General features: G+C 45.0%; 1 protein-coding gene across 1 annotated transcript in view; it reads left to right on the top strand.

Moving 5' to 3' along the window:
• Window positions 1-27,459, top strand: part of PCSK4 (proprotein convertase subtilisin/kexin type 4) — a 206,463-nt gene that overhangs the window by 78,859 nt on the left and 100,145 nt on the right. The gene's annotated exons all lie outside the window — the stretch shown is intronic.

The following is a 27,459-nucleotide window of genomic DNA, read 5'->3' on the forward strand; positions in this document are numbered from 1 at the left end:
GCAGGGAGGAAGTGATGTCACTCTCCTCGGGCGGTCTTTTTGACCTGACTGCGAGGAGAGAACTGAAAGGGTTAATCCTGTGTCTAGGGTGGTCCCTTCAACCTCTCAGACCTTAGATCCAATGTATTGTATAAATTCAGAGCGCTCTGGAATCAATTCTCGAAGGACAAATAAAACCACACACACACCATGGCGTCCTTCAAGAACTAATTGTATTGAGTTATTACAAAGCGATTGATATAGTAAATTTCACGTCACACAGAATAAGACATGCCCAGTAGACATCAAGACGATTACAGCTGGTCAAGACAAAACGCTATTGTTCTTTGTTCTAAGCTAGCTAAATTAATATGAGAAAAAGATAAGAGACAGTACATGATTTCTTCTGTAGCTAAAGCAATGCTGAGAAAATGTGTGAAAGTTATAGACAAGTGTGTGAGAACAAATGAGTTAGAAGAATCTCATGTTGAGACAGTTATCTGAGAAGTTAAAGGGGTGTTCAAACTGTACATATTGTAAAATGGAAGTTTGTGAATATTAAGATGGCTGACAGAAACAAGATGGATGCTTAACATAACCTTTCAAGGACATAGTGCACCAATCACTACACTGACATGTAGGTACACATAGGCACACAAATAACCCCCTGATCACCCGGCGGGTGATATCAATTAGGTTATAGGGTCTGCGTCGCCCCAGGCAGCGCTAGGTTAGTGACAGTACCGCTAACACCCACGCGCAAAGCATACACCTCCCGTAGTGGTATAGTATCTGAACAGATCAATATCTGATCAGATCTATACTAGCGTCCCCAGCAGTTTAGGGTTCCAAAAAAACGCATTGTTAGCGGGATCAGCCCAGATACCTGCTAGCACCTGCGTTTTGCCCCTCTGCCCAGCCCACCCAAGTGCAGTATTGATCGATCACTGTCACTTACAAAACACTAAACGCATAATTGCAGCGTTTGCAGAGTCGGGCCTGATCCCTGTGATCGCTAACAGGTTTTTTTGGTAGCGTTTTATATTTAAATCCTGAAGGCATTGCTTGGTTTTCGGGGTCCCGTACGTGGCTAGGCTCCCAAAAAGTCCCCCACATGTGGTATCTCCGTACTTTAGGAGAAGGAGCAGAATTTATTTTGGGGTGTAATTTCACTTATGCCCATAGCATGTGTGAGCAATATATCATTTAGTGACAACTTTGTGCAAAAAAAAAAAAAAAAGAAAAAAGTTTGTAATATTCCCGCAACTTGTGGTAAAATATAAAATATTCCATGGACTCAACATGCCTCTCAGTAAATAGCTTGAGGTGTCTACTTTCCAAAATGGGGTCATTTGGGGGGGTTTTGTGTTATTTCTGCATTTTATGGCCTTCGAAACTGTGATGGGTAGCGAGGAGTGAAATCAAAAATTTGCACCCTTAGAAATACTGGAGGCAGTGATTGGTTTTCGGGGTGCCGTACGTGGCTAGACTCCCAAAAAGTCCCACACATGTGGTATCCCCGTACTCAGGAGAAGCGGTAGAATTTATTTTGGGGTGTAATTCCACTTTTATGCCCATAGCATGTGTGAGCAATATATAATTTAGTGACAACTTTTTGTAAACTTTTTTTGATTTATTTATTTTTATTTTTTGTCATTATTCAATCACTTGGGACAACAACAAAAAAATATTCAATGGGCTCAACATGCCCCTCAGCAATTTGCTTGGGGTGTCAACCAATAAATATAGGCTTATTGACTTTTTTTTTTTTACTAAAGACATGGGTCTGAATACATTTCGGCCTAAATGTATGACTAAAATTGAGTTTATTCGATTTTTCTTATAACAAAAAGTAGAAAATAAATATCTTTTTTTATTTTTTTTCTAAATTTTCAGTCTTTTTCTTATTATATCGTAAAAAATAAAACTTGCAGAGGCAATCAAATACCTTCAAAAGAAAGTTCTATTTGTGGGAAGAAAAGGACGCAAATTTCGCTTGGGTACAACATTGCATGACCGCGCAATTACCAGTTAAAGCAGTGCAGTGTGAAATTGTAAAAAGACCTCTGGTCCTTAGGCTGACAATTGGTCCAGGGCTTAAGTGGTTAATAGGACATTTCAGTACAGTTTACAATGTCTTACAATAATATTTTAGAAGAATTTAACAACATAATTTTTAAATATTTTATATACAGTCATTTTAATAACTTTTTAATTAGGGTGTATAGGGAAATGACCATGATTGATTATTTTCTCTTTTTTTATTTTCTCTGATTGGCTTTGATTTATTCTTTTATTTTACTCCATACCAATAATGTCAGAAATTAAGGTGCTTATTAAGATAATGACAATCTCTGTTTGTTATTTTTTATTTTTTTTTCTTGTATTGTAATTTGCTTGTAATGTGGTGTACATCATTGTGGAGCGTCTTTCTATTTCCCCCTGTTTTTTAACATAGATAATTTTAAACTTTTTTTATAAAGCAATGTTACAGACAAAAGATTTTTATTGTTAAACTGGCTGCCTGGAAAATAACATATAACCCATAAAATGGCGGCGCCAGTTGTAGTGACATTTTCACTTAAGTTACCTCCGTGGTGGGAATATAAGCCAAAAAATGGCGATACATTGTATGATATATTATGCAGCCTGGCAAGACATAAAATGGTGGCCACCCATACCAGCGACATATATTGGGTATACATCGCTTGTACTGTAGGTTTGGTTTCCAAAAAAAATGACGACCGTATGGCCGTCTATGGAAAAACACAGGCCGCTCACATAAGGACTTTTCGTCTGACTATATAAAACACTATAGCGTTCTTTCCCAGCATTCCCTGAGGAAGTCACGTGGTGTGACGTCACACGTAGGGACAGGAAAGACGCTCAGCTTTTGAAGTACAGAAACACGAGCTCGCTGCTCCTTTGGAGAAGTTTGTTTTAACCGTTTACTGTGTGAGTCCCTTGCATATTATTTAATAAAGCATTATATCTGTTACAAACCACTACACTATGGTACTCCTCTCTTATTAATTTGTCGGGATCCCCACCAAGTGATAAAGAAATTAAAGAAAAGTCAGTTTGTGGATCTGGGGAGAAGATTGATAAAGAGACCCAGGAATATGTGTTTATATGTGATTTTCTCCTTGACATAAGGTAAGGGGCCATTGCCCACAACAGTGTGTGGTCACAGAGTGATTAAACACTGGGAAACTGTCACTTTATTGGAATTGCACAGTTTGCACTTGCACTTAAAGGAGTTGGTTTCTGCATATCACTTCTGAATTGGAAATTTTTTTCATTTATATTTATAATCAACAAAGACTGGAATGAGCACGGACATTTAACTCGCATATCTTGGCGTGATTTATTGTGACGCATGCTGTAGACGCCTCTGCAGTGTGTTTGCTACCTTTTTTTCACTTTAATTGTTAGGCTACAAGGTATATGTACAAGTTTTTTTGATATTTATAATGATTCTGCATCTTTAGTTTTGATTGTGATTTTTATTTTTTTTTTGCTACCTCTGTAGTGTTTACTATTGACACTTTTTCTGGTTATTGAACACTCTCAGCACTTTACGGATACTGTTTTTTTATTTTTTTATGATCTTGGATTAATTTACACTTTATATGGTGTCTAAAGTATAATGATGCACGTTTAGTTTTAATTTATTATTGGTTTACCACCCCTGCAAGTGGGTTTATTACTAGCACTCACTAGACACTTCTTTTTAAATATTGAGCACTTGGCACTGTCATGGATATTGTTTTATTATCTGTCTATGATTTTGTAATGATTTTGAATTCATTTACACTATATTTGGTGTTTATAGTATCTTTTTCCAATTTTAGTTCTTTATTAAAAGGACAGAGAAACATGGAACACAACATCTAGATGTTACATTAGACAAAATAGAAATAAACCAGTGTGGTTACAGGTGAGATATACAGCATAACTCTAGTGGTACAATGACCTGTGACGCAAAGGAAGAGGGTCACCTGATACATCTGCGTTATCCAAGTCTCTCAGCTGCTCCATAATGGAGAGCCTCTCTCGGTGCAGTGCCCCCTCCTCCGTGCTATAAAGGGCAATCTCGGTCTCCAAAAATATTCCCGATACACTGAGCTGCTCCATGAATCTCGCCCCGGTTTTTAAAAATATTAAAGAGTAAGGATGGCATGGGTGTGGCGGACACATCATCGGTCTCTCCAAACCCACTCCCCCAATAGAGAAAGGAAGGGAAATTGGAGGATAAAGCAGGAATTAGTGAGAGAGAAAGGCAGAGGAAGATGGGGAAGGAAGGGTGGGAGGATGAGAGAAGGGGGGGTGGGGAAGAGGAGGGTAGTGGAGGGGGGGTAGGGTTGAGATGAGGTCCACGGAGGCAGCGCGACCCCCCTGCAGCGAGCACCTATCTATGAGCACCTGGCCTGCCAGCAACAGTATATCCGATCTTTTAGAGATTCTCACCCGGGAGATAACCTCACCCACTCAAGGTATCCCCCTCCAGAAGAGCCCTACCTTCACTTGAAAATATGAATATGTTCCAACCCGACCATGTCTTAGTGAATCTCTTATTCTGTCCTCTGTGAGAATTTAAATCTTCAATTTTTTTGATGTCCTCGACTTTTTTAAGCCACATACCAGTTGTCGGGGGTTGCGTGGACTTTCAGCCCAAAGGGATGCACGCTTTGGCGGCGTCTAATAGATGGCGGATCAAGGAAGTCTTGTATGTCTTACGGGAGATATTCGTGGCATGGAGCAGAAAAAAGGCAGGATCATTTGGAATAGGCGGTCAGTAAACTTTGAGACCGTTTCCCGGACTGTCTTCCAGAACTGCTCCAACAGAGGGCAGGCCCAAAAGATGTGGAGAATATCGTCCCCTCATCCCTCTGACATCTCCAACATCTGTCTGACGATGTTGGAAAGATCCGTTGTAGTTTTGCAGGAGTATTGTACCATCTGGTTACTATTTTGAAATTTAGTCTCCTGTGTTCTCGTACAGATGGAAGATTTGTGTGTAAAATGTAGGATATTTTGTTTTTGACGTTTCGTAAATCTGCACTGTGTATCTTTTTCCCAAGCTTCAAGGCAACTCAGACGGTGGTCGTCCGGTGGCGTAATCAGTAGTTGGTATGTGGCAGACAGGGCATGGGGCATGGCACCTTCCTCTGAGCAGTAAGCTTCACAAGAGGTTAAACTTTGGTTGAAATTACCAGGGGGAGGCAGAGATTGTAAAATGATTTAGTTGGGAGGCTTTCCAAAAGTCTAGCCTGTACGAGCCCTCTGGAGCCATAAGATCAGTTGTAGTGGGCCATGTGCCCCCCCCCCCCCCCCAAGAAAGTGGGACACTTGAAAGATACCAGATGCTTTTAGGGATTGGAAAGCGGGGTCTGTGCATCCTGGGGAGAACTCTGGGGCCCCCAGGATCGGGCGGAGCGGGGAGTCTTTCGACGTGAGTCTGGAGCTCAAGAAGAGACACGCGCATATGCGTGAGGTCACACCTATTAGAGGGTGATTTTTCACGTCTCTTGGTAATTGATTATGGCACCATGGTGCTCTGTTCAGGGCTACATCACTTTGGGCTTGTTCCAATCGGGTCCATAGTTTTGTGGTCCGGTGTCGATCCCAGTCAATCAGTCTGGTCAAATGGGCGGCCTGGTAGTATTTGTGAAGGTCTGGTACTGCTAAACCTCCGTGTTGTTTGGGTCGGGTCAGCTGACGGTGGTTAAGTCTAGGTCTTTTATGGGCCCAAATAAAGTCAGACAATAAGGTCCTGGTCTGTTCAAAGTAGTGGGAGGGGATTTGGATTGATAGCGCTTGTATAAGATATAGAAATTTAGGGAGGATGCACATCTTGACGATGTTGCATCTACCCAACCAATAGTGTAATCCCCTGTGCCACTTTGTAAGCAGGGTGCGTATTGCTAGCAGTAATGGGGGGGGAAGTTCAGGGCGTAAACTTGGCACAATGTAGGAGGAATGTGTGTTCCCAGATATTTCAGAGCTGAGTTTGTCCATTTAAATTTAAAGTCATTTTGGAGTGTTGTAAGGAGGCGTGGGGGGAGTCCTATGCTCATCGCTTCAGATTTATGAAAATTAATTTTCATGTTGGAGATGTTGCCATAATCTCTGAACTCTTGTAGCAAATTGGGGAGGGAAATCATTGGGTTAGTCAGCGAGAATAACATGTCTGCATATGCGTCAATCTTCTGTTGTGTGTCTCCAACCAGGATTCCTGTAATGTTTGGGTTGGCAAGCACAGTGCGCAGGAAAGGTTCCAATGACAGGGCGAAGAGGAGTGGGGACAGTGGGCACCCCTGGCAAGTTCCTTTATAGTATCTTTTTACCCACACTAGTTTATATTGCAGCGATTAATTGATCTAATACTTATTAATTCTTTTTTTGATCCATCATTGGATATTAATTTTATTGGCTATTGGCCTAGTTAATTATTTCTGTTTCAATATTTTTATTGAAAAGTTTAACAAACAGAAAGAAACAGACTACAATCTGCTCCTTGTGCGCCCTCGCAGGGGCTACAAAGCATTAATGTATAACCAAAGGGCCAGCCAGCACATTATACTCATAATAAACAGAAGAGAGAAAAAAAAAAAGGGGGGGGGGGAATATACGTAGGGGATGGTATCGGCCTAGTTAATTATTTATACAGATTTTTACAATTGGGAGTAAGTTATACTCCCCAGACTGATAATTTAGTGCTGGATCAGCGCGACACCAATACACCCCCTATTTCTATAATAAGTGGATACGGTTTGATCCATTTTCGGTGGACGCAGCAGTTCTCTTATTCTATCCATTGGTAATGGTAGCGCAGGAATAATTTTATCACTTGTCCAAGTACCGTAAGCATGCATAACCACTTGGAGGTTGACGTGGAACAGTCACTCTTGTTGATCTGAGGAACCTCTGGATTATTCTGTCTTCAGAACGCTCTGCTTTCAACCTGTGCAGCAGAGAATCTTCTTATTTTAAAGACTTGGTTAGAGAAAACTTGGATGAAATTCTTTGGCTGCTGACTAGGATTCCTGGTGTGTCGCCTAGGCTGTCAGCCTTGTAACCTTGGGTCTTAAGCTGGATACACACTATACAACTTTTGTTGTTCAATCTCCTTTAGAGTTATGTAGTGAAAGGGCCTGCCCGATTGCATACAAACTGAAAGTGTTTAGGTTTGACCTCATATTATATGGTTTTGGTAAATCTAAAGGAAAAATCTAAAGAAAATTGTATAGTGTGTATCCAGTTTTAGATATGCAACTAACTGCAGCTTAGGCCCAATCTACTTTTGCAGTAAGGAGAAGTCCATGTCCCTGGAACTCTCCATATGAAGTGACATTACTGTTTTGCAGTTGCCAGGTGTGCAGTTGCATCGATTTTTAAAGGACAAGCTTGAGGTTGCAGCTGGTTTACTGTGAGCAACTCGGTGGTATCTACCGAAATAGATGATAATTTAAGGTCATTACTTACAAAGTTCATGAGCTGATGAATGTGAGTACTGTCATGCAAAATCTTGATATTAGTTGATTCCAGGACACCTATTGAAAGTTCAGTGTTGTTTCCCTGAGAGCAGTGTCAGAGAAACCATATCTCAAACTACTGCTAAGATGATTCTATGATGTAGACTTGATCGCTCACGGGAAGTCCCTTTGATGGAGTGGTTATCTCTTTTGCACTGTTGTAGCATGAGTTTTGAGAGATGAAGGGAATGTTTTGGATTCTATCAACAATCGCTTTACAAGTGCACATACTGATTGAATTATGTTTCTTTCTGGAGTGAGGAATGCTGATAATGGCCCAGCCTAGTTTGGGCTTTTGGGGAGTAAGGATCTTTATGGAGATCCCCTGTGCACTGTTTGTGTACCATGTTGACTCTTGGAATGTCTCATCCCAGTAGAAGCATGATTTTGGCATTATCTTCCAATGGTGATACGTAGACCTGATCATACATGGGAGTGCATCTTCCAGTGTAGGAATTTTCTTTCTGCCATTAGGTATTTCATTGCACTTGATAAATGTAGTAAGATGAATTGCTTCAGTCACTCTTTGTCTGAAATAATGACATCCCCAGCAGACGCGTTTCTTCCTGTGGTTTCTACTGTACCAGCACATGTGTAGAACAGTAAATCTGCCCTTATGTTGTGTCAAAGAACTCTGAAGTGGCAAATAAATGACTGCTTTGGTCATCCAAAACAGCATACATCATGACCGCTTTCTCTGCTTGTCCATGAAGAAACACTTTCACTAGACATGTTTGCAATGGTTTTCTGTGAAAGTCCTTTATGATGTGTAGCTCACTATATTTAGATATGATCATTGAAGGGGACTGCTTTAACTGTAGCACTACAGCCTTGGGAAAAGTGGTACGTGGATGCGCAACATTTGAAGCAAATGTCATGATTCCTGTGGTGTGGTTAATACAGAGGTGTACATTACATATCATATCATTAATTATGTCATCTGCTTTCATGAGTCACGGTCATAAGTCCAGACATATTGAGACACAATTTCTTTATTTAGACAATACAGAATAAAACTGCTTATGCAAGCTATATTTTCTTATATGTATGCTTTATAGGAAAATCGCTACAGTCTGTAAATACAGAGTTTAAACTAACAGGTTAACCCAAGTTAATCTTATATGAACTTATAAAGATGGAGTCACTCCGGTTCAGCCATATCACAACAACAAGATTGTAAGCTCTAACTAGCAGGGCTCTCTGATTCACCCTGTATTGCGTTGTATTGTAATTGTACTGTCTGCCCTAATCTTGTAAAGTGCTGCGTAAACTGTCGGCGCTATATAAATCCTGAAGAATAAAAATAGTATGAATATATGACATGTCTGAGCAAAAAGGAAAAGAGGATCTATAATGTCTGACCTGTTTGATTCAATAAACCTGAACAATCCTTTGTTACACAAACAATAACTAAAAATAACAAGTATAGTCTTATTGTAGAATGAATAGTATACATGTGTATTCCTTTGTCTAAATAGTCATTAGTCGACAATAATAAAACTAAATGTATCCATCTGCAATATAAAAAAAAAAAAAAAAAAAAGTTATGTAAAATTTTGTATAATGAGGTTATGGAGAAAACCTTAACCACTTAAAGGGATTGTAAAGTTAACAAAAACAAAAAACAAAAAAAACACATACTTGCCTCCACTGTGCAGCTCATTTTGCACAGAGTGGCCCCGAACCTGCTCTTCTGGGGTCCCTCGGCAGCTGTCTCTGCTTCCTCTCGCAGGTACTTCTCACGTTCATGCGAGCTCCCTCTCATGGTGAGAAGCACCTGCGGGCGCGCTCCCGTGATACAGCCGGCGGCTATAGCCGCTCGCTGTATCACCCGGCGCGCCGCGTCGTTGGATGTGATTGACAGCAGCGCGAGCCAATGGCTACGCTGCTTTCAATCCATCCACTCCAGGCAATCAGAGGCCAGGCTGAGTGGCGAAGAGGACGGCGGGGGCAAGTGCGGGACTTTCGAGGGGTCAGGTAAGTAAAACGGGGGGACTAGGGGCGCCGGCAGTGTGAGATGTTTTTTCACCTTAATGCATAGAATGCATTAAGGTGAAAAAACATTTACCTTTACAACCCCTTTAAAGACCGAGCCTCTTTTTTTTTTAGATGTGTTTACAAGTTAAAAACTGTTTTTTTTTTTTTTGCTATAAAATTACTTAAAACCCCCCCAAACAATATACATATTTTTTCTTCTAACGCCCTGGAAAATAAAATGGCGGTCGTTGCAATACTTTCTGTCACAACGTATTTGCACAGCGGTCTTGCAAGCGCAATTTTTTTGGAAAAGATGCACTTTTTTTTAAATAAAAAAAGACAACAGTTAGCCCAATTTTTTTGTTTTATATTGTGAAAGATAATGTTACGTCGAGTAAATTGATGCCCAATATGTCACGCTTCAAAATTGTGCCCGCTCGTGGAATGTTAACAAACTTTTACCCTTAAAAATCTCCATAGGCGACGTTTAAAAAATTCTACAGGTTGCATGTTTTAAGTTCTAGGGCTATAATTGCTCTCGCTCTACCAATCGCGGCAATACCTCACGTGTGGTTTGAACATCGTTTTCATATGCGTTCGCTTCTGCACTTGAACTTGTCTGGATGGAGCGCGTTTAAAAAAAAAAAATTTAAATTCTTATTCATTTGACCCTCTTTTTTTTTTTTTTTTTTTTTTTTTTGTTCCCTCACTTGTATTCCTATTACAAGGAATGTAAACATCCCTTGTAATAGAAAAAAGCATGACAGGACCTCTTAAATATGAGCTCTGGGGTCAAAAAGACCTCAGATTTCATATTTACATTAAAATGTAATAAATGAAAAAGAGAGCTATAGGCGGAAGTGACGTTTTGACATCGCTTCCGCCCTGCAGTGGTATGAAGATGGGTGGGGGCCACTTCCCCTCACTCATCTCCATACCCAGCAAGTGAGAGGACGCAATTGCCTCCGCTGCTGCTGACAGCTCTGGTAAGTGGTGGAGGGCACCGGAACGCGGCAGGGGGGGGGGTCTCCTCTCCCACCACTGATTTAAAAGTGATCTTGTGGCAAATCCGCCGCAGAGACTACTTTTATCTTAAACCGGACTGCCCGCTGAAAATGAGGATACCGGGGTTATGACAGCTAGCTGCTGCCATAACGATATTCTCCTTCAAAGTAATCACCTGGGCGGTCCGGAAGTGGCTAAAAGGAAAAGAGGAAATGAGGAAGAAGGAAAAAGAGGGGAGAGGTGTATATATACGGAGGCAAAATTATTTATAATGAACAATAATATAAACAAATGCAAGAAAAAATTATTACCAGGATGAGAGTACTCTATCGTCAAAGGTATTAGAGAGAGTACAATCCATGGCTGCAATATAGTATTGAATGAATTCAGTTTGTTTTTATCCAAATCCTCTATTTTAGCGTGTATTAATGATTATAGGCTTTTTCCATGTCTTGGCAATTGTCTGTTTCACTGCTGTAGAGAGTTGAAGGAAAAGTTTGAATAGTTTTTGTCATTGAGTCTGGCTTTAAATTTAAAAGAGCCATTGTCGCATCTATGGAAATGGAACATTCAAACACTTCTGAGGCTAAGGAAAATGCTGGTTTCCAAAATGTATATACAGTTCAGCAATGCCACCAAATATGTACATACGTGCCCCAATCAGCACAGCCATGAAAACATGGGTCTGAGTAGTCAGGCGCAAATCTAGCAGGGACTAAGTACCATTGTGCCATTACCTTGTATAATGTTTCAAGTGCTACGATGTTTGATGAAGTAGATTCAGTGTTAGACCATATTGTAGCCCATTCCGTAATATCAATAGTACGATCAAGGTCCTGTTCCCATTTAGCACCATATGATGGCAATCAGAATGAGTAATTGCCAGTAAATGGTAGAAATGCGACCTTTGGTATGTGAGTTTTTTAAACAAATTTGTTCAAATTTAGAAAGAGATTTAATAGTACAATTAGGACTGAAATGGTGGGAATAAAAATCCCTACAGTAGAATGATACTTGGATAATTGTGCCAATTGAGCAGCCCTGTAGTATAATGAAAAGTTAGGAAAACCCAGGCCTCCCATTATCTTAGGTAGGTACAAAGTGTTTCTAGGTAATCTTGGTTTGATTTCCCCCAAGTAAATTGAGTTACTTTTTGTTGTATAACTCTTAAAAAGTAGGCAGGTATATGTATTGGAAGGACTCTAGATATAAGAATTTAGGTGGAATAGTCATTTTTATTATATTGATTTTCCCGAACCAGGAGAATGGTATGGATAGATGACCAAGTAGCTAACAAATTTGTAGTCCATTTTAATAAAGCTGGATAACTAGCAGCAACGAAGTCTGAAACGTTGGCAGTAAGCTGGATACCCAGATATGGAAGACTACGTGCAGCCCATTGAAAGGGTAACGAATCTTGTACAGTGATTCTCTCGGTCTCAGACAATGAGATGTTCAATGCAGTAGATTTTTTAACATTGACCTCCAAACCTGATATGAATGAATATTTAATATAACTGAGATTAGGGGCGGATGCTTGTGGTGAAGATAGGAATAAGAGAATGTCATCTGCAAATAAACATAACTTATGGTGACGACCACCTAACTCTATGCCAGTAATGGTGGGTTCTGTTGTTATGCTTTGTGCAAAGGGTTCAATAAGTAAAGCAAACAAAAGTGGGGAGAGTGGGCATTCTTGTCGAGTGCCCCTTTTGTATAGGAAACTTTTCTGATTTGTAGCCTGCATATTTAATATACGCTCTAGGTTCATGATATAATGCGGAGATCCAGTTTAAAAAATGTTGGCCAAATCCCCATTTTATGAAGGGTACATTGCATGTAGGGCCATGATATAATAACAAGATTTTTTAATGTCAAGAGAAAGAGAAAACAAGAAGGAATACGACATGTTTTAGCAGCATGAGAAGAGTTGCATGTCTAATGTTATCACTGGCTTGATGAATAGGGGCGAAACCCACTTGATCACGATGTATAAGGTTAGCGATTATTGTATTTAGTCTTTTGGCGAAAATTTTGGCTAGGATTTTAATATTCAATAAAGAAATGGGACGATAATTGGACCATAGAGTATCATCTGTATGAGGTTTGGGAATCATGCAAATAATAAGTTTCCCTCCTAAAGGAGTGTCCCTCCAGGAGAGAGTTGTAGGCACTAGTTAAAATGGGTGTAAGAATGTCTGTCTACAAATGTTTGATAATAAAAAGCAGAAAATCTGTCAGGACCGGGTCTCATTCAACTTCAGATCTTTGCTAGCAATAGACACCACATCTCTTGACACTGTTTCTTCCAGCACTTCCCAGCACTTCCCACTGTGTCTTAGATAAAGACGGAAGAGAAATATGGGAAAATAAATCATTTGCCTTGGAGGTATCCAGCTCACTATTAGATGAGTATAAAGTGGATAAATGTGGTTTAAATTTTTTCAGAATTTTCATAGGATTATTGGAGTACACATCCTTGGAGATTTTAAGGCATATTGCTTTGGGGGGGATATGACTCGATTTAAGTGCCCGGGCCAGTAATGTATCCGGTTTATTCGCATTCATGTAGCAGTTATGTCTCGATCTTTTAATAGTTTTGTCTGTGGATTCTGTGAGAAACAGATCAAATTCAAGTTTGGCTTTATCTAATTTCAGTTTCGATGTTGGAGATGGATTATTTTGAAATACCATAAAGCTTTCTTAAAATTTGTTTCTAACTCCCGGCATAGAATTTTACGTTCATAATTAAACCTTGCAGCTTGTCTAAAACGCATGCCTCAAAGGACTGGTTTATGTGCTTCCCATAAAGTGATTGGGAAGATGTCAGGAGAGTTAAGTTTTAAGTATTCCTTAAGTGCCAATTCAATATTTATTTTATGAACTACATTTTTTAGTAAATAGTCTGAGAATCCACGTGGGATCATGTGCTCCCGTAATAGTAGAAGCAATAAAAGTAAAATTTGCGCTAAGGTCTGACCATGGAATTGGTATGATTTTGGATGTCAAAATTTCAGCTGCCATTCCTATGGTTAAGAATATATGGTCAATCTGTGAAAATGATTTATGGGTATATGAATAGGTGAGTATATTGTCTTTTGGCAGGCTTAAACTCATGCCACTCACTAAGTTTTATATTTCATAACAAGTTGTGAAAAAGAATGTTTATTAGGTATATTTAGATGAGTAATTTGTCCAAAAAGAGAGTCTGATTAGAATCTCCACAAACTATTACAGTACCCATCTTATGTGAATCAACTATTTGTAGTAAGTGGGAGAGGAAAGAGGTAGGTTGTTTTATAAGAGGCATCGTAAGACACAACAGTGATAGCAGTATCCAATAAATGACCTGTAAGAATTACATTTCTTTATCGTACATCATGGGACACAGAGCCATAGTAGTTACTATGTGGGTTATAGGCCACCTTTAGGTGATGGATGCTGGCACACCCTCAGACAGGAAGTCCACTCCCTATATACCCCCTCCCACTACTGGGAGTACCTAATTTTTTTTTTCGCCAGTGTCTTAGGTGTTGGTCACAAGTAAAGATGTGCTATGCTGAGTTCCACTGGAATATTCCTTTGCTGGGGCAAGCTATGCAACTGGATCTATTGTGTCTTTTCAGGCCGAATTGAATGATACCCAGGCCTCATTACGGAAGAAATGCGGTTTAGCCCGTAAAACTTCTCTTTTTAGAGAGCTGGACCCTGGGATCCAGTACTTTGTTTTTTCAGCCATAAAGTTTCCTGGCAGGGTGCTTTACAGTTCCAGGGGAGTGGAACCCCCGACAAAAAGGGTCCCTGGTCCCTGAAGGTTTGACAGAGCCCACCGTGAGGGGGGAAGATTGGGTCTGTTGGTTTTACCACAATCTCTGCGGCGGGCTAATGTGAGTGGAGATTCCGAAGGAATTTTACATAATCTTACGGATTGTCTCCTTTTAAAAGTAAATGTGGTTATGCCTAAAGTCACCACTGGGAGCTGTATAGAGCTTGTACCTTGTTCATGCTTTCCCTAGATCACTCTGTGTCAGCGCAAGCTGCAGACTTCCCTCCGGCTAGCAGTCCCAGGCCTCCAGTAAGATGTTTTGGGTGGGGGGGATTTCTAAAAACACCCTCCACCTGGGCAGAAGCTCTCCCCCTATTTCTGAATAGGTAGGGGGAAGCCAGAATGAGTGGTGGGTGCCTCTACGTTCTCCACCGCCTCTGCACAGCAGTTTGTCACCAGCTCCCCTCCTCATCGCCACCACACGTGCACACGCACGCCAATCCCGTAAGATCCCGTAGTGAGCCATCGGGGAGGTCAAATTTTGGGACTTTCCAACACTGCAGTCCCTGTCTATATTACTGATGAGATTTTTTTCCTCAGCTATGATAGAATTGGAGGAAAGGTTAGCTGCTTTATGTGCATCTTCCCAGAGTGGGACAGAATGCGACAGGTCCCCTTCCACTATCTGGGACCCTCAAACAGAGGAACTGGGGGTGGGAGAAGACTAATTTCGATCAGGGGACCGTGAAGAGGCTGATGACTCCGCTTCTGAGGGGTCAAATGCGGAAGGACCTCCTTCAGCCTCACAATCTGAAAGATTGATGGTGCAATCTATTACCGAGTTGGTCCGCTCCACTTTTATGCTACCCTTAACTGTGTCGGTTGATAAGCCCACTTGTTTGACTTTGCTAAAGCCTCCTCAAGCTGTGCATGCCTTTCCTATCCATTTATTGCTGGAACAGCTTATGTATTCTGAGTGGGATCACCCAGATGAGCATTTTTTTCCTCACTGTTTTCAACACTTTATCCTATGGAGGAAAAATGCACTAAATGTGGGAGATACCAGCAATTGATGTTGCTATATCATCTGTGAATAAAAGTTTGACTTGTCCGATAGACAATGCTCAAATGCTTAGGGATCCAACGGATAAAAAATTGCAAGTCCTGTTTAAACACATTTTCTCTGGCAGGTTCAGTGACTGAATCTGCGGATGCAGCAATTGGTGTATGTCAATCCTTGAAAGACCAGTTTAAACAGGTGCTCAAGGTTATCCCTGATCAGCATGCCCCGGATTTAGCCGAGCTACCAGGTGCTTTGTTTTGCAATAAATGCTATGAAAGATTCTATTTTTCAGGGCTCCTGCCTTACTAATGGACTGGTACATATGCGTAGAATACTACAAAAAATTTGTAGTGGAAAAAGTACCCTTTTGCCAGTTAGGAAAAGGAGTAAACGTATTTCATTTAAACAAGCCCCTTCTCCAGTGCCAGGGGCATCAGCCATCAGGCAGTCACGACGTTAGGTTCAATAGATAAACCTCAGGGTCAACCCCAGGGACAAAAGAAGTCCTGGGGGATTAAACCTACAAAAAAAAAATGCTAAAGCCTCTTTATGAAGGGGCGCCCCCCACTAGCTCGAGTGGGGAGAAGACTTCTGCAGTTCTCAAGGGTCTGGCAGGATGAGTGTCGAGACAAATGGGCGACTTCCTCAATAGCTCTAGAGTACAAACTAGAGTTCTGAGAGTCCCCCTCTCCTAATTTTTTCAGATCAAACATCTTTTATCTCAAAAAGTGATCTTGGTGGTCCCTATGCAAGAGCAGGGATTGGGGTTTTATTCAAACCTTTTCACAGTGCCAAAACCAAATGGAGATGTCAGACTCATTCTAGATCGCAAAGATCTAAACCAGTTCCTGAATAACTGGTTTGGCATGGAGTCAATCCGATCAGTAGTCTCCACCCTACAAGGAGGATAACTTCTCGACATCAAGGGTGCCTCCATGTGCCTATTTTCCCCGCTTGCCAGATATATCTGTTTCGGGTAGAAAATTTTTTAATTTTCAATTTGTAGCTCTGCCTTTTTGGTCTAGCTACTGCACCTCAAGTGTTTACAAAGGTCCTGGCCCCTCCTCTAGTCAGATTAAGGGCCCAAGGTATAACGATTATAGCTTACCTAGACGATCCGCTCTTGATAGACCAGTCGGTAGCCCGCTTAAACCAAAGTATGGTCACCATAGTCACTACCTGGAATACCTAGGTTGGATTCTCAACCTAGAGAAATCTTCCTTAAAACCATCAAGAAGATTAGAATACTTGGGTCTCATCGTAGATGCAGCCCAGAAAAGGGTGCCCCAAGCAAAGATCAATGCCATAAAGGAACTGATTGAGGTGGTCAAAGCAAAAAAGAATACTTCTATTCAGCTTTGCAGTAGTGGGAGGAGTTGTATAGGGAGCGGACTTCCTATCTTAGGGTGTGCCAGTGTCCATCACCTAAAGGTGGCCTATAACCCACATAGTAACTACTATGGTTATGTGTCCCGTGAGGTACTCCAAGAAAAGGATTTTACAGCTAAGCTGTCTTTAATCTCTTAGGCCGCGTACACACGGGCGGACTGTTCGCCCAACCTTGTCCGCTGAACAGTGTTTGGGCGGACAGTCCGCTCGTGTGTGGGCTTTCAGCGGACAGTTTCAGCGGACAGTTGGACGGACAAAGTCTTTCGGAAATTCCGAAAAACTGTCCGCTGAAACTGTGTTTGAGCGAACAGTCCGCCCGTGTGTAGGCCACTTTCGAAATGAGCAAACTGTTCCCGCTCGGAAAGTCCGCCCATTTCGAGCGCGTGTACAGGTAGGCGGGGCCCGCGAAGGAGACGTCGCGGGCTCCGCCGCCTGGAATGGGCTTAAAGGGGAAACCCAACGCCGAAAAAAATCGGCATGGGGGTTCCCCCAAAGTCCACACCAGACCCTTGTCCGAGCACGCTACCCGGCCGGCCAGGAAAGGGGGGCGAGCGAGCGCGCCCCCCCTCCTGAGCCGTACCAGGCCGCGTGCCCTCAACATGGGGGGTGCCTTGGGGAAGGGGGGGCCGCGCGGCCCCCCCACCCCAAAGCACCTTGTCCCCATGTTGATGAGGACAAGGGCCTCTTCCCGACAACCCTGGCCGTTGGTTGTCGGGGTCTGCGGGCGGGGGGCTTATCGGAATCCGGGAGCCCCCTTTAATAAGGGGGCCCCCGGATACCGGCCCCCCACCCTATGTGAATGAGTATGGGGTACAATGTACCCCTACCCATTCACCTGTGAAATAAAGTACAAAAAAAAAACACAACACAGGGAAAAAATATTTTATTGCACAGCTCCGGGGGTCTTCCGTCTTCGGGGGTCTTCTCGCCGGACTCCTCCGCTATCTTCGTGTAGCTCTTTTACTAGCGGAGGAGCCCAGCTTTCTTCCTCCCCACCGCCGGCCTCTTCTCCCGACTTCGGGGGTCTTGTCCCCCTCTTCGGTTCTTCTGCCGGGCCACCGCGCCTTCTTATAGCTCTTTTACAGGCGGTGGCCCGGTCTTCTGTCGCCGCTGCCTTCCGTTCTTCTGTCGCCGCCTTCGGTTCTTCTGTCGCCGCCTTCGGTTCTTCTGCCGGGCCACCGCGCCTTCTTGTAGCTCTTTTACAGGCGGTGGCCCGGTCTTCTGTCGCCGCCGCCGCCTTCCGTTCTTGTTCTTCTTGTTCTTCTTCTTCTCCTGGAGATGTTGACTCGACGAGCTCTCCGGCCGGAATGCCAGGGACACGCTCCGCTGCCACTTATATAGTGACAATGGGGCGGTGTCACATGGTATATGTCACATGGGTTGGTCACATGGTGACCCCGCCCCCTTACGATGTCATAGTCCCCATGTGACATCAACCCATGTGACCAACCCATGTGACATATACCATGTGACACCGCCCCATTGTCACTATATAAGTGGCAGCGGAGCGTGTCCCTGGCATTCCGGCCGGAGAGCTCGTCGAGTCAACATCTCCAGGAGAAGAAGAAGAACAAGAACGGAAGGCGGCGGCGGCGACAGAAGACCGGGCCACCGCCTGTAAAAGAGCTACAAGAAGGCGCGGTGGCCCGGCAGAAGAACCGAAGGCGGCGACAGAAGAACGGAAGGCAGCGGCGACAGAAGACCGGGCCACCGCCTGTAAAAGAGCTATAAGAAGGCGCGGTGGCCCGGCAGAAGAACCGAAGAGGGGGACAAGACCCCCGAAGTCGGGAGAAGAGGCCGGCGGTGGGGAGGAAGAAAGCTGGGCTCCTCCGCTAGTAAAAGAGCTACACGAAGATAGCGGAGGAGTCCGGCGAGAAGACCCCCGAAGACGGAAGACCCCCGGAGCTGTGCAATAAAATATTTTTTCCCTGTGTTGTGTTTTTTTTTTTGTACTTTATTTCACAGGTGAATGGGTAGGGGTACATTGTACCCCATACTCATTCACATAGGGTGGGGGGCCGGTATCCGGGGGCCCCCTTATTAAAGGGGGCTCCCGGATTCCGATAAGCCCCCCGCCCGCAGACCCCGACAACCAACGGCCAGGGTTGTCGGGAAGAGGCCCTTGTCCTCATCAACATGGGGACAAGGTGCTTTGGGGTGGGGGGGGCGCGCGGCCCCCCCTTCCCCAAGGCACCCCCCATGTTGAGGGCACGCGGCCTGGTACGGCTCAGGAGGGGGGGCGCGCTCGCTCGCCCCCCTTTCCTGGCCGGCCGGGTAGCGTGCTCGGACAAGGGTCTGGTGTGGACTTTGGGGGAACCCCCACGCCGATTTTTGTCGGCGTTGGGGTTCCCCTTTAAGCCCATTCCAGGCGGCGGAGCCCGCGACGTCTCCTTCGCGGGCCCCGCCTACCTGTGCACGCGCTCGAAATGGGCGGACTTGGCTCCGCCTTACGTGGGCGAGTCCGTTCATTTCAAAAGTTGAGCGAACTGTTTGGCAAACAGTTCGCTGAAACAGTCCGCTCGTGTGTGGGCAAGTCCGCTCATGCAAATTTTGAGCGGACTGTTTGCCGAACAAGGTTGGGCAAACAGTCCGCGCGTGTGTACGCGGCCTTACTAGTGTAAATTGAGTGAAACGCAATAAGTACACCACACTGTTTCACAGAGGCTGTATAAACTTGAGAATAGGTTTTGCTAAAGAATTTAGGGGTGGATTGCGTGGTAAAGTAGGTTTCTTGCAGGCATAGTTTGTGCACTTTTCTAGAAGCAAAGGATCGAAAAGCTCTAGTGCGCTTTTGTGGAACATTCAATCCCTGTACATTCAGGGACAGAATGTTCATAGTAGCCAAAGATTGAGATAGTGATGACATGTATTATAAATTGTTCAAAAACTATGTTCCAAAGAGCATTTCCTGGGGGGGGGGGAATAAAGAAGAATAAAAAAGAAATGGAAAAAGATCTAAAAGGGAGTTAAATTTAAGTTAAATGCCAAAAGTATTAGATAAAATAGGTATAGGCTTATGACGTTACCGTTGAAGGGAGAAAAAAATCTTCCAACAAGGGAACCTTAGCTACTGTCAGTTGTCCACCAAAAAAATTAACAACCAAGGGTAATAGAAGCACAGGGAACATCCCTGAAGGGTACTGAAAGCCAACAGTTAAGTTTGTATCTTAATAATATATAGAACGAGTACAGAAGATGCCCAAGTGAAAAGTAAGTACTTGAATTTAGTGGAAAAAAACGCCATATTAAGACTTGTTTGAAAAAATAATAAACTATACCAATCAGTGAACATAACCAGTCACTTGGTAAATAAACCATAAGAAAAGGTGTAAATAACATTCAGTCCATAGAATCATCAGGTGTTGGGTCTGGGGAATGAAAGCGACCTCTTTTGTGCAAGCCATGATGTCCGTTTCTGCCTGCTGGGTTTGACGTGCCTGAGGAACATGATGCTGATCTTCGGTGAGAGCCATCTGGGTTTTGTGTGGAATTCAAGAGGTGCAAATCTTGAAGAGTGGTTTCCAGATCATTTGCATTACGACAGATATATTTTGAGCATTGATAGGTGAAACGCACAGAGACGGGGAAAATCCCATTGATAAGTAATTTAAGTTACGTTGCAATATTTGAAGTAGGGGTTTTAGAGCCCGACTTTTGCTGATGGTTGTGATATGCCTGCGAATAGTTGATGATTATGTCCCTGAAAGACTAAAGATTCCTTGTATCTTGCAGCGGCTAGTAGTTCTTTCGTGCAGTAAAAATGAAATTTGCCAATGATATCGTGAGGAGGACCATCAAGTTTTTTGGGCGTTAGGGCTCTGAACCCTGTCTATCTCAAGTCACTCCACCGGTATTGATGGTTGCAATTCCTGAAAAAGCGATATCAGTGTGGCTTATAAGTCAATGACAGTTTCAGGTATTCCTTGAATGCGTAAATTAGAGCACCTAGCATGATTTTCATAGTCTTCCAATCCGGTTTGTAAAATGGAATTTCTCTTTCGTTCATTGACGGACACAGCTCCATTAATCTTGGCTGTAGGGTTATAACGCCACCTTCTGGAAAGGACTAGACAGAACATGTAATACATGTGAAAAACAGGGGGCGGTCCCTCTGGCAATACCCCCCTCAGCCTGCTGCCTGCAGCTCAGTTTTTTCTGCCTAGTGAAGGAGGGCGTAGGCTCCCTGCGGGACCATCTGTCCTGGGATTTTTCTGGATTTTTGCCTTTTGCGCAAGATTTTGATCCTATGATCTGCGATCAATAGCTGGCTGGGTGACAGGCTGGATAATATAGATCCTTGTAGTCTCCCCAGCCTGGCCATCGAATGTGTGCAGGCCCTAACTGCGCTGGGTCGGCCACGACATGCCCCTCAGGCTCTGGGGCAGCCATATGATGGGACTACCGATGTCTTTGTCACAGTGTGCGTGGCCTGCAGCCACCCCGTACTGCTCGGGTGTGGGTCTGTGATGGGATGCCTCCAGCTAGTCCGGACGGTAAGTACAGCTCTCCCTGTCTCGGCAGGACAAAGCAGCTGGGCATTCTTTGGGAGGTCGATTAGGGGGTCCCTCTTCTCCCTTTCCTCTCTCCCTGTCCCTGTATCTCTCCCCCCCCCGTGGGGGATGCTGCATGACTGGGCTGTAGTGCGGTGTGTGTACCTGGGCCGGGGATCCTCTGGGGGGCTCTGATCCTTGATTGGGGGCTGCGCTGGCTGTCTGTGTCTCTGGGCTGTTATCTGTCTCTTGCTGGTGTCTGTGGGCTCTGCATGTGTGCTGCCGCCATAGCGCTGACCCCCGCCATTTTCAGTGTACTCTTTGTGTACAGCATGATCGTCTGCCACTTTGTTAGCCTCTGTGAGAAGCATGGCCATTTTCTCTGAGTCCGGCGGACATTTTCCCTGTGCTTTTTTTTTCTATGCAAGGACAGCCAGTGGCCATTTTCTTGTAGCCTCAGCACGATTTTTCTCCCCAGCGCTGGTTCCTGAGCCTCAGAACAGTGCGTTTTTTTTTTTTTGTTTTGTTCCGGGACACTTGTGAGCTGACGCAGGATACAGCGATCAGCGACAACACAGCGAAGCACTCGGTCAGGGTGGTGAGTCCTGTGGGGGGGGGGCCCTCAGTCTGTAGCAGCTAGGAGGGTGGGATTGAGCACCTTGTCCTAAGTCCCCAAAGATGGCAGACGGAGTGGGTCAGCATGGCGTCAGAAGCTGGCATTTCTTCCCCAGATCTCCCTGCAATTGCAACCAGCTCACCTGCAAACAGTGCAGTGCCTTTGAACGCTTTGTCGGCGGTCATTGAAATGTTTGTTACCAGGGTGGTGGTGGTGTGCGGGCGCAAGGGGGGTTAAAAAATGCCCTCCATCTTCCGGGGAGAGCTCAGACTCGGGCCCCGCGGTGACTGGCGGCCCCTGTTTTGATTTGTCAGAAGACGCTGACCAAGAACGTTCGGATAGTGAGGATGATTCCGTGTCCGGGTCCGCAATGAAAAAACGATAGTTGGAGCACTTATCACCGCTATGTGTGATACCCTGAAAATACAGGATGCAGCAGGATCCTCTGCTGAGGTGGTGGTCCCTTTTGGGTCCCGTAAACCAGCCCGTACACCTAAGGTGTTTCTGTATCTGACTTATTTTGATAAGTTCATATACAAGGAATGGGGAAGCCCGCAACTGACCTTTTCGGTCCCAAAAAGAAGGGTGGTGCGGTACCCCTTTGAAGAGAGCCTCCTTAAAAAATGGTTGGCTCCCCCGGTCGTGGACCCCCCAGTATGCAGGTTAAATAAAGTAACCACAATTCCGGTAGAAGGGGCTCTGGCATTTAAGGACCCTACCGACAGGAGGGGCGAGGCAGTGGCCCGGTCCATGTTTACAGTGGTGGTCAGCGCTATGACCGGTACTGGCCACGGCATTAGTGTCGCAGACCCTTACTGAGTGGGCAAAACTATTGCACCGTGAATTGGAGAAGCAACAGCCCCCTCCAGTCTGCGTAGACCTAGCAGACCAGTTGGTGCACGGCCTTAAGTATGTCTGTGATGTGGCCCTGGATACACCCCCACTGCTCGGTATCGGCAGTGGTGCTACGGCGCCTAATCTGGCTGAAATGCTGGTTTGCCAACCAGGCATCAAAAAAGGCCTTGACGGATTTGCCCCTCCTTGGTGAGCAGCTATTTTGGAGCTTTGCTGGATGACATTAAGAATGTCACAGGTGGGAAAAACATGTTTCCCCCCCAGTCCAAAAAAGGTAAAGAGCCACGCCGCAGGCAAGGGCCCTCCTTTTCTGCTCAAAAGAGGCTTTTTTGTCCGCCGGGGCTTCAGGTAAGTGCTCCCAGTCTGACAGGATGAATGTGGAGGGTCAAAAGTGTCCCTGGTTTCGCAAGCCTGGGAGCAAAAGTACTACCACATGAAGGTTTGCCCCCGTCTGACACACGGGTGGGGGGGGGCGCCTTCGGTGGGCCTCCCGGCTGTCCGACCAATGGGTCTGAGAACTGATTTCATCGGGCCACAAGATAGAGTTCCTCTCTTGGCCACCAAACAGATTTTTTCCCTCCAGCATACCCTTACTCCCGGCTCGCCGGGAGGACCTTTTTGGGGCAGTAAGGGACCTGCTCAGCTGCAGGGTGAATAGTGCCTGTTCCAAAACCGGAAAGGTTTCAGGGATTCTACTCCAATCTGTTTGTAGTCCCCAAAAAGGAAGGGGTACATCCAATCCTGGACCTAAAAGCCCTCAATTGCTTTGTGAAAGTGCAAAAGTTCAGAATGGAATCCGTTCGCTCCGTAGTCGCTGCACTCCATCAGGGGGACTCCCTTGCGTCTTTGGACATCCAGGACACGTACTTGCATATACCCATATGCCTCAGGCATCAGAGGTTTCTGCGATTTGCAGTGGGGAAGAGCACTACCAGTTTGTGGCTCTCCCCTTTGGCCTTGCTTTAGCACCCCGAGTCTTTACCAAAACATTGGCTCTGATTTTGGCGTTGTTACAACAACGTGGGAACGCAATTGTGGAGGATGTGGCGATCACCATGTCAACTCTACAGGAGTTTGGGTGGGTGTTGAACCTCAAAAAGTCTGTACTAGTGCCGACTCAGCACCTTGAGTACCTAGGCTTACTGCTGGACTCCGTTGAGACAAGTGTTTCTCCCTTGAGACAAACTGCAGACTCTAAGAGCCGTGGTGAAGCTGTTGATGAACCTCAGGTAGTCGTCACTGCATTTTTGCATGCAATTTCTGGGCCTCATGGTAGCCTCCTTCGAGGTGGTACTGTAGGCCCAATTTCGCACCCGTCTTGCAGAGGGAGATATTGTCCAAATGGGACAAATCTCCGTTATCCCTGGATCGGCAGATTCAGGTGAGTTAGTCAGGGACTCTCTTCTTTGGTGGCTGAGATCTCTGGCTCTTCAGTCAGGGAAATCGTTCCTGCCTCTTCATTGGACAGTGATCACAACTGATGCCAGCCTGACCGGCTGGGGTGGAGTACTGGGAGTACAATCGACCCAGGGCCTCTGGTCGAGGGAGGAATCCCAGTTACCAATCAATGTGCTTGAGCGATCAGACTATGCCTCTCCACATGGTCGATGAGACTACGAGGGTGTCTGATCAGAATCCAGTCAGACAAAGCCACGGCAGTGGCATATTCAACAATTAAGGAGGAACAAGAAGCTCAGCTGCAGAACAAGAGGTCGCTCACATCCTTCGATGGGCAGAGCGACACGTACCGGCCCTGTCGGCCATATACATCCCTGGAGTAGAAAACTGGCAGGCAGACTATCTAAATCGCCAGATGCTGGACCCAGGAGAATGGTCATTGCATCCGGAAGTGTTCAGGCTTCTTTGCCTGCGGTGGGGCACACCAGATGTGGATCTTCTGGCCTCTCGGCTCAATCGAAAGGTGTGGAGGTTCATGTCCAGGACAAGAGATCCTTGGGCGTCAGATGCGTTGGTGGCTCCATAGGAGCAGTAGCGCCTGTTTTATGCATTCCCTCCACTAAAACTGTTACCACGTCTGCTTCGCAGAGTGGGGGCGGAGGGGATTCCAGTAATACTGATTGCCCCAGATTGGCCTCGTTGTCCCTGGTACGCCAACCTAGTACGCCTGGGGGGCGGATGCTTCTTGGCGGTTGCCAATGCGAGAAGACCTCCTATTGCAAGGTCCGATACTCCATCCTGCTTTACCGTCGCTGCTTTTAACGGCATGGCTGTTGAAAGCCAGGTACTAAGGAACCGAGGTCTGTCAGACTCTGTAATCTCCGCTATGCTGAGGGCACAAATCATCTTCTCTGAAGATATACCATCGTACGTGGAAGGCTTATATCTCCATGTGTAAGGTGATGGGGTGGCATTCACGTACCTATTCCGTTTCCAGCATCTTGCTGTTCTTACAGCAAGGAGTGGACAAGAAGCTGTCCTTGAGCACCATCCAGGGACAGATATCAACCTTGGCTGTTTTTTTCCCAACGACCCCTAGCGTCTCATTAGTGAGCCCCTTTGTGCAAGGGGTTCGACATGTAGTCCCTCCGGTGTGACCACCCCCTACCTCCGTGGGATCTGAACCTGGTGCTATCGGCGCTTCAGAAGCCACCATTTGAGAAGATCAGGGAAATCCCCTTGTTGACTTTCTCAGAAAATGGCCTTCCTAGTGGCCATTACATCTGCCAGGAGGGTTTCTGAGCTGGCGGGCTTGTCTTGCAAATCGCCCTATCTGGTTATCCACTAGGATAAGGTGGTGTTGCGCCTGCAACCTTCTTTTCTGCCGAAGGTGGTTTCGGCCTTCCATCTCAATGAGGACATTGTGTTACCATCTCTGTGTCCTAAACCGACACACCCTAAGGAGGTGGCCCTCCATTCCCTAGACGTGGTCCGCGCCCAAAAGGTATACCAATCTGCCACGGCTCCCTTCCAGAAGTCAGACTCTCTCTTCATTTCGGTAGCTGGTCCAAAAAAAGGGCTGGCAGTCTCATCGACCACCATCTCGCGGTGTATCAGACAGATCGTGGTCCTGGCTTACACCCTGAAGGGGCAGGTGCCCCCCTTTCCTGTCACGTCCCATTCCACCAGGGCAGTTGGGACCTCTTGGGCTTTCTGACATCAAGCGTCAGTCTCTCAGGTGTGTAAGGGGGCGACTTGGTCGTCCGTTCACACCTTCACAAAGTTCTACAAAGTTGATGCAAGCGCATCTTCTGATGCCTGCTTTGGCTGCAAAGTTTTGCAGGCGGCCGTGTAATGTTGCAATTTACACTCTTTCTTCTTGTTAGAGAAAGTTACATTTTGCTTGTCAATGCATTCTGATGCATATGTTGGCCGCAAGTTCTGATGCGGTTGGTTCAGATGGTGTCTCCTCTGTTGGGGAGCACCTCTGGTTGTGGGTGAAGTTATGTTTGCTGTTCCCACCCCTCATTATGACACTGCTCGAGGACGTCCCTACGGTCAAGATTAATGGAGCTGTTTCAGTCAATGAAAGAAAATCCTTTTCGCTGAACTTCATTGACGGACACAGCACCCACCCCTCCTATTAGTTTGTTATACTGCTTGTTGAGGTACTGAGCTGCAGGAAGCAGACTGAGGGGGGGCACTGGGCAGCACTGTACAGTTCTGTTGTTTTCCACATGTATTACATGTTCTGCCTAGTCCTCTCCTGAAGTTGACGTAATAACCGTACGGTCAAGATTAATGGAGCTGTGTCCGTCAATGAACTTCAGAGAAAAGTATTTTACGGTGAGTAAAAAAATCCTATTTTTTTTCTTTAAGGTTATCAATCTGTCAAGTAATTCAGGGTATAGTTTTCCACATCATCAACTTTAATTTCAAGTGCAGACATGCGTTGGCCCAGATCTCTGATCTTTTTGGCGAGACTAGTGGTAATACGGTCTGAGGTGTATTGTAATGATTTTTGGAACAGTTTTTCAACTTGTTTTAATGTGGCTGGAGGGGCCATTTCACCCTGAGAGGCATCAACATTTTCCAGTTCAAAATCCTACTTGAGAGGACTGGAGATTGTGTATTTGCCTTTAAGGCTTTATTAGCCCTGTCTGATGTTTCTGAGGGGGCTGGCAACAGCGCCATTTTGACTGTCTGTCTGAGGTGGTGCTGATTTGCTGTTTTTTGGCTTCATGGAGGGCCGTTTGTTCCTGGGGAAAATAGCCCTAATATGTCCGCTGATATCTGGCACAGACCTGGGAGGAATACTTGCGTGTAAACGCTGTGTACCTGTCCTCATTTGGCCGTTCTGTCCTTCAGTTAATGCAGCTTTAGGCAGGGACGACCATACTGCTTAGCTCCGCGCATGCTCTCTCTCCAGACTTAATAACATCAGGGCTGCCATATGTTTGTTCTCTCCTATCAGGGTTTTGTCTGGTTCATGGATATGAACAGTTTTAAGTCTCTTAATACAGAATGAGGACCTAACCAATCGGATTTAACGAATCAAGTTCTTGAATAGGTCACCTGCTGAATTGGCATAATCTATAGACAGCTTAACTCGGTAATAAGCGAGCTGTAATCTGATCCTCAGTAGCTTCTAAGCCAATCTCAGTGTGTGTAATTTACTCACACGGAGTGCAGAGAAAACCATGTGGCTGAGGATGAGGGTTATGATTTATTGCAGGATGTGCTACATCCTCCTCTTGACCATGTGACATAAGTTAATGTTAGCCTGGGTTTTTAATTTTAATTAGGGAATAAAAAACATCCCTGTAAGTCAAAATGGCAAATTAAAAGGCCATATATTGCATAAGTGGCATTGGGGAAAAGAC

This window comes from Lithobates pipiens, unplaced genomic scaffold, assembly GCF_037356315.1.
Source record: "Lithobates pipiens isolate NorthernLeopardFrog02 unplaced genomic scaffold, aLitPip1_a1.2 Scaffold_13, whole genome shotgun sequence".
Classification (NCBI taxonomy): domain Eukaryota; kingdom Metazoa; phylum Chordata; class Amphibia; order Anura; family Ranidae; genus Lithobates; species Lithobates pipiens.